The sequence below is a fragment of the Diceros bicornis genome, chromosome 6, assembly GCF_020826845.1.
Source record: "Diceros bicornis minor isolate mBicDic1 chromosome 6, mDicBic1.mat.cur, whole genome shotgun sequence".
In the NCBI taxonomy this organism is placed as follows: Eukaryota; Metazoa; Chordata; class Mammalia; order Perissodactyla; family Rhinocerotidae; genus Diceros; species Diceros bicornis.
The window spans coordinates 86,522,281-86,528,932 of NC_080745.1; positions in this window are offsets into that span (position 1 = coordinate 86,522,281).

The window sequence follows — 6,652 nt, forward strand, 5'->3', positions numbered from 1 at the left end:
AGCATGGCGTCCACCTGCACCCTAACGGCTGGATGTTGGGCTCCCTGCTGAAGAAAAGTGGTGGTCTCCGTGGGACATCAGTCACTCCGAGAGGGAGGTCTGCTGTGGCCGTTTGGCCCCACATCTAACGTGGCTCCTCTTCTCCACATGGTAGTGGTGGCTGCCTTAACCCAGATAGTATTCAGCTGGTACTCACTCAGTTGTGCTTAGTTGGGACTCTTGGGCCCTGCACCCAAGGGGAAAGTGTTTAACAACTAGTGGCTACCCAATTGTTGCCAACCAGTTGTCTTAGAAATGGTTTATTGGATTCAACTTTTGTCCCTCTTTTCCCCCAAAAAGCTAACGTTTGTGTGTATAGACAATCTTAGCATGAAAGTGGTTTAAATAGGCAGGTAATTCATGTAATAATGTTCTTTGAAGTCTGACCCTGAAGTCACCTTCTTCTGATTTACATGTCATAGCTGTTGGAACCAAGGGGAGGCAGGAGGAAGGTGGCTGGCTGGTCTCCCCTCCCCGATTTGTGACCTGAATTTGCAGGAAGCATTTCGTCTTGTCTCCCACATCTTGTCCAGCGCGTCCTGCAAGATGATGGACAAGAACTGACCTGAGCAGAGTTTTAGCCTCGATTTTAAGGCATTGGGTTCCATTATCCTGGTGGCTCAATATCCTGTAAGTTGATCAACAGAAAGTAGACGCTGCCCGAGGTGATGCAGAAAGTGCCCTGTGCTAATGATGAGAGAGTGAAATTTTTATTGCAAACCATTAACTATAGCACATATGCCGACCCATTAGCAGCCTCTGTCTTGATTTAATAAAAACCAAGGTGAGTGGACCGTGCTTTCTGCCCGTCCGTCTTTGATTACCCTTTCAAATGACGTGTGAATGCTAAGAGCAGTTACTTCACCGTCCTCCACTCTAAGTGATTCCTCCAGGGTGGAAAGGATGCGAGCAATAGACCCAGATGGCTCATTCTCTCTTTCCAGCTCTGCACATTTAACTTTAGAGGTATAGAGGGGAGGACACAGTCCACCGGGGACCAACCAGGAAGAGCCTGGTGCTTTTCACTGCCAAGTGGTCCCAGTATTGAAACACAGAGACGTGCTGTGCGTGTCTATGTGAAAACATGTTGTCTTATTTACCTTAGCTCCTCATTTAGAAAACAAATGACTGAGCCTGGCCTAGTCTTGTCTAATTTCAAGATTCCTGTGGATTCTAGAACGAGGACAGAAGTAGCTTTGAGGGCTTGACACCTTCTGGTTGTGGTTGGAGGTGTGCTCAGGCCTGCTCGGAGGAGCCAGTGGGGCACGTTCTTCCCAATTCTGTGTTCGGGGACGTCACGTTGGTAGCTTGAAATCAGCCATGATGGGAATATTTATACCAAGAAAAAGTAAATGCTAAAATCAGGTCTTTTGTCTCCACTGAGAGCTGGTTGTTACACATCTGCCAGCACACCACTGCCCAGACGTGAGTTTGTGTGTTACTGAAACAAAATTGCTCCGATTCAGAGAGCTTTTGGCCACTCAAGTTTGAATCACAGCAGACATTCATCTTTGTGGCACTTTTCTAGTGACAAGCAGCTGTTCACCCTCCCTTGTCCCAACACCAAAAGTACCAGTGAGGTCGAAAACAAGCACGAAGCCAAGAAAATATGCACAAATCCTCTCAAAATTGGGCAAAAGAGGAATCGTGACCCAGTGGATGAGGTCAGTAGACAGTCAAGTTCAAGCAGTAAAATATGTTTTCCTCAAAGTCAGGTTGGAGGAAGAATAGTCAAATAACTGTCTAGGCAGCATATTATTGTCCCAGAAGCAACTAGATCTCTTTTACCTCTTTTTTAGCTAAGAGACAAGATTTGTCACCCACACACCACATATCTTGAAAAGACGCATTTCACAATTTTCACAAACCTCTAGGACTGCTAAAAAACAAAACAAAACAAAAACAATAAAATCAGTTGTATTAGCATCATGTGGAAAAAACCCCAGATAAGTCAGTTGGATTGCTTTTACTATTGTTTAGACACAGGCATTAAAACCCAAGGAGTAGTGAGAAGAAAATCACAGAATTAGCTATCCGTATTTACCAACTCTGCCGGAATCACCTTTAGATGAAGCTTTCTATGCATCTCTTTACAGTCTCTAAAATTTGCCCCCAGCTTTATTATTCCCAGGTGAATTATCTACCTCATTTGGTAATTTAATTTATCAAACGTAACATGGTTTTCTCAGGTAAAACGTTTAGAAACATCGAGATCAGCATCTCTGTCAAAGAGCCTGGGTTTACTTGCTTGACTTCAGTCTAACGCGAGGCTCGATGCTGAAGGCCCAAACTCTGGTTGCAACTGGACTAAGTGAAAGCACTTTAAGAGGCTTGAAGATAAAGCCCAGAATGGAGAGGCTTTCAAATTCCTAAACTCACGTATAGGGTGCAATTTCTAGCCTTCCATGATCAGATTTGTAGGTTTAAGCCCAGCCTGTGATGCCTTTTTCAGTCACCCTAGCTTTTCCTATGCTTCTTCTTGAAGGAGGGGATCTCAGAGCCCTGGGACCCACTGAGGGACCGTCAACTTGGATGAGTGTGGTGGCATTGGGGGTTTGTAGTCTCAGGGTCAGCTGACCTCCCAAAGATGTTTCCCTGAGCCTGCCTGTTTTTACTGAGAGATGGGCGGGGGGAGGAGGGGACGTTGACTTGAGTCATCTCCTGCCAACTGTACATTCCTTCTAGGACACAGCTCAGTCTTCTGTTACCGCGAGCAATAAACCTCTCTCCTCATGTTTGTGAAATTAGTTTCTGTTTCACGGTGCCTTTCTTTCTGAGAGACGATGGAAAGAGCAGGCCACGCCTGTGTCCTGTTGCCATCCTTTTACATACTGGGGGCAGGAGGACGATGCCTTCGCATGGCTGTGGTGTGACCCTTGGAGGGACCGCAGGCTGTGCATTTTTAGAATTTAACCCAAATGCAAGATAAACTAATTTGCCTATGTTTTTAATGAGGATATTTATCAGGTGCCAGAAATTCCTTGCATCACTCATATCCTTTGGACAGTGAGCACCAGGGGGAAGAGAGAAGTCCTGGATGTATTTGGGCCTTCCATACATTTCTGGAAGGTCTAAAGCATCGGGAATGGAGCCATTGGCTCTTAAACTTCATTATCCATAAGAATCACCAAGGGAGGTGTTTAAAATGCAGATTCCTGTGCCCCCTCCTCAGAGATCAGTTTAAAGAGGTCTGGGCAGGACCTGGGATTCTGTATTTTCAAACCTCCATGCCAAGGTGACAGTTGCAGGTGTTCTTCAAACTATTGCCTGAGGAAAAATGATCTTACACACCCAGAAGAACACTATGGAAAACTGGGTCTTTCTAAATGTCTGCATTTCAATTGTCTTCTGTCTTTCCCTAATTCTCCAAATAGTTCAATCTCCAGCCTTATTCAAGGGCTGAGTCATTTTGTTCTCAGAGGGACAGAATTGATCACTCCATGAAATTCTAAAAACCTGTTTTCAGAAGACTCTGGTGCAACAGCAAAAGCTGTCCACCCTCTGAAGGCATTTGCAAAGCCATCTCGTTCCTTTCCAAGGGACCCCGGCAGTAAGCACGAGACGTACTGGGGGTGTTGGCAGAGGATGGCCGCCCTGGCTGGCTCAGAGCCAGCATGTTTTGTTGGAGAAAAGGAAGCATGGCATTCAGAGGACCCAGAGGGACACAGCTGAGTCTTGACTCAAACTCAGCCCAGACAGCCTGCTGTGGGAGGTGATGGTGTCTGACCCCTCTGCCACTAACCAGAGCCCATTCCTCCCCCTTCTCACCCAGCCTCATCCATGGAGAGCCAGGCTGAGGCAGGGCCAGAAAGAGACAATGCTGGATGCCAGCCCCTGAGTGTGGGTCTCTGGTTGGTTCCCCAATTCATCCAGCATAGCTGACTCTGCCAGGTCCCCCAGGAGCAGCCCATAATACTGACAATGGTCCTAACAGCTGGCGTGTACTGAGTGAAAGCTAGACACCAGGTACCAGACATTGGGCCAGAACTTGCAGTAGGGAAGAGCATTTGACAAGACACAGAGGAGATGTGAACGTGCCTGTGAGGAGTCTAATGGGGTTAGAGCTTAGTGTGCGTCCAGGAATGTATCAGGTGAGCACCAAGAAGGAGGGAAAGTGCCTCCTGAGATGGAGTGAACATGATCTGTGGCCAAACGGAAGATGCTCCAAGTCTTGAAGTCGGGAGCATCAAATTAGATCTCTTTTAGAAAGAGAAAAAACGTGGGGGAAAAGCCACATATATTTAGCTACCAAAAAAAGAGAAGGAAGAAAGAAAAGAAGAAAAGAGGGGAGGGGAGGAGGGAGGGAAGGTGGAAGGAAGGAAGGAAGGAAGGAAGGACCAAAACACATTGCATTTATTTTGAGGGGCATCTACATTATACAGTGAGTGCGGAGGAGGGCATAATTCATTCTTAAGAAATCAGCCACACTTGGCCAGGGCACATCCCACAACGTACGTGAGTGAGAACAAAGGTACGTCTTCGGTAGGGACTGTACGCATTTGATATCAATGTAGGGTCCTAATGGGCACTGCCACATATTCCTTGGGACAACAGAAGAATTCACAGAGCAGAAACAACCAGGTTTGCAAATTTATCCCTGTGCTATGTAGCAATTCAACCGCCCTCCCTTCACACTCAGACCCATCTGCGGGCCTTGTACAATTTGCTCATGCAGTGTGTCATGTGACTATGTCTCTAGCATTTAAAGGTCAATCATTATGAATCTAATCAATCTTAGCAATGCTATAGTTCATCACACGTACTCATATTCAAGGACTTTTAAAGTCATTTAGATTGTTGACTCAGAAGATTGTGTGTGCACCTTCGGGAACGCGTGTGCTCTTAGGAACACTGATTTGTGGCACTTCCTGTGTCCTTTCTCCCACAGGTCCAGTGACTCTGTGGTCAGTATCTTCCTTATTCCCTGGCATGGAAGAGTCGTTACACGTGTTTAATAGCACCTAAAGTCCATGTTTTGATGGATTCAAAGACTCTAATATCTGGATTTGGAGAGAGGAAGCCCACTTTGAATTGTGAGATTATTGCCATCAAGGCCCAGGCTTCAGTAATACCCATACTCTGCATAGGGACGTGTTTGGGGACATCAGATGCCATCACATTGGCACACGATTGGTTGACCTGAGCCAGTCAGTTTCCTAATGACCAGATCGGAGTGAGGGCATATGCCTGGCGAAAATACCAAACACCCGGCCCCCAGAGGCTTAGCCCTCCATTGCTTTGCATCCAAGTTATTTAATACCAAATCATTGCTTGAATTATTAATAGTAACTAAACCCCATGCTCTAAAAACCTTCCAATTCCAAGTTCTCTTGCAAATTGAAATCATTCCAAACCTCAACAATCCTGTTTTACAGTGAGTGTGTAAACATAACCTCTTCTGGAACATTTGAGGGACATTTAAGGGGGACAGTGTCTCACCAACCCCATCAGGATTTCCTCAGGGGAAACCTGGCTAACTCTGGATCACCAACAGCCTTGGAAGCCCCGGGACAAATCAGAAGGGTGCCTTGCCTTACCCTCATTACCACGTGGGGCGTTTTTGTAAACATTGGAATAGGCCAATCTTTGTTTTCTTGGGCTCATTTGGAGAAGGAATTCAAACTTTTGCCTTTTGGATGTACATTATCCATTTTGGTGAGGCAGCTCGTAGGAGGACATGAGTCTATCCCTCTGCTATGGTGTCGTATCAGAGAGGGGAGGGTGGAGTGGGTGCCAACACACAGTCAGCCACCCTCACCCATCCTCCCCTATGGAGTGTGCTCATCTCCCACACAGAGGCTTGACCCTGCCCAATGCCCAGTGGGAGGAACATCACTTCTCTTAGGTGAGGGGAGCCTGGGTAGATGCAATCCTTAGAACTCCTAGAAGCTCTAGGTAATGAGAGTGCTGAAGTCCAACTCTCTACATGCCTTCAGTTTTCATAGATTTCACTATTTTTTGGTGTCAGTGCAAAGTGAGGTGGGAAAACTTACACTGTCCATAGCTTGGAGCATCCAGAGAACAGGCCAGTAGATGACAGAAGGGATCCCACATTAAGGAAACCTAAGGCATGTGCCAGCTAGTTAGGCATTCCACATGGAAATGTACTTTATATTTGGACACTTTAAAAATACTTTTGGCAATAGAGATTTAGAAAAATAAAAGATATTTCATTCCCAGGGACAAAGTGATCTGCAAATGACTGACTCATGTACAATGTTCTGTCCTTAATGTCGGACCCATAGGAAAATGGGTGAGACAGCTGTATGTTTATGTTGGAGCAAATGTGCCCATGAACGTGTGCACCCATAACTCTGTGCACCCATGAGTGTATGCAGATGGGTGGATGTTCACAAACACAAACAGCTGCACACTGAGTATGAAATAAAGGAAGCAAAATTTTAGCATCCTCTAATGCTTGTTAACATTGTGGCTTTAACTTTATTTTCTCCTAATTTATTAAACAGAAGTACAGCTCCATTTAAAAAAAAAATTCCCAGAAGCCCTCCCAATGTGACAGTATTCTTTCATGTGATACACTTGCCAACAGCTGTTTTCCGTTGCAATGGGACTCAAGATTTTTGACTCCAAGGCTGATGTTGCCTGCTCTGTT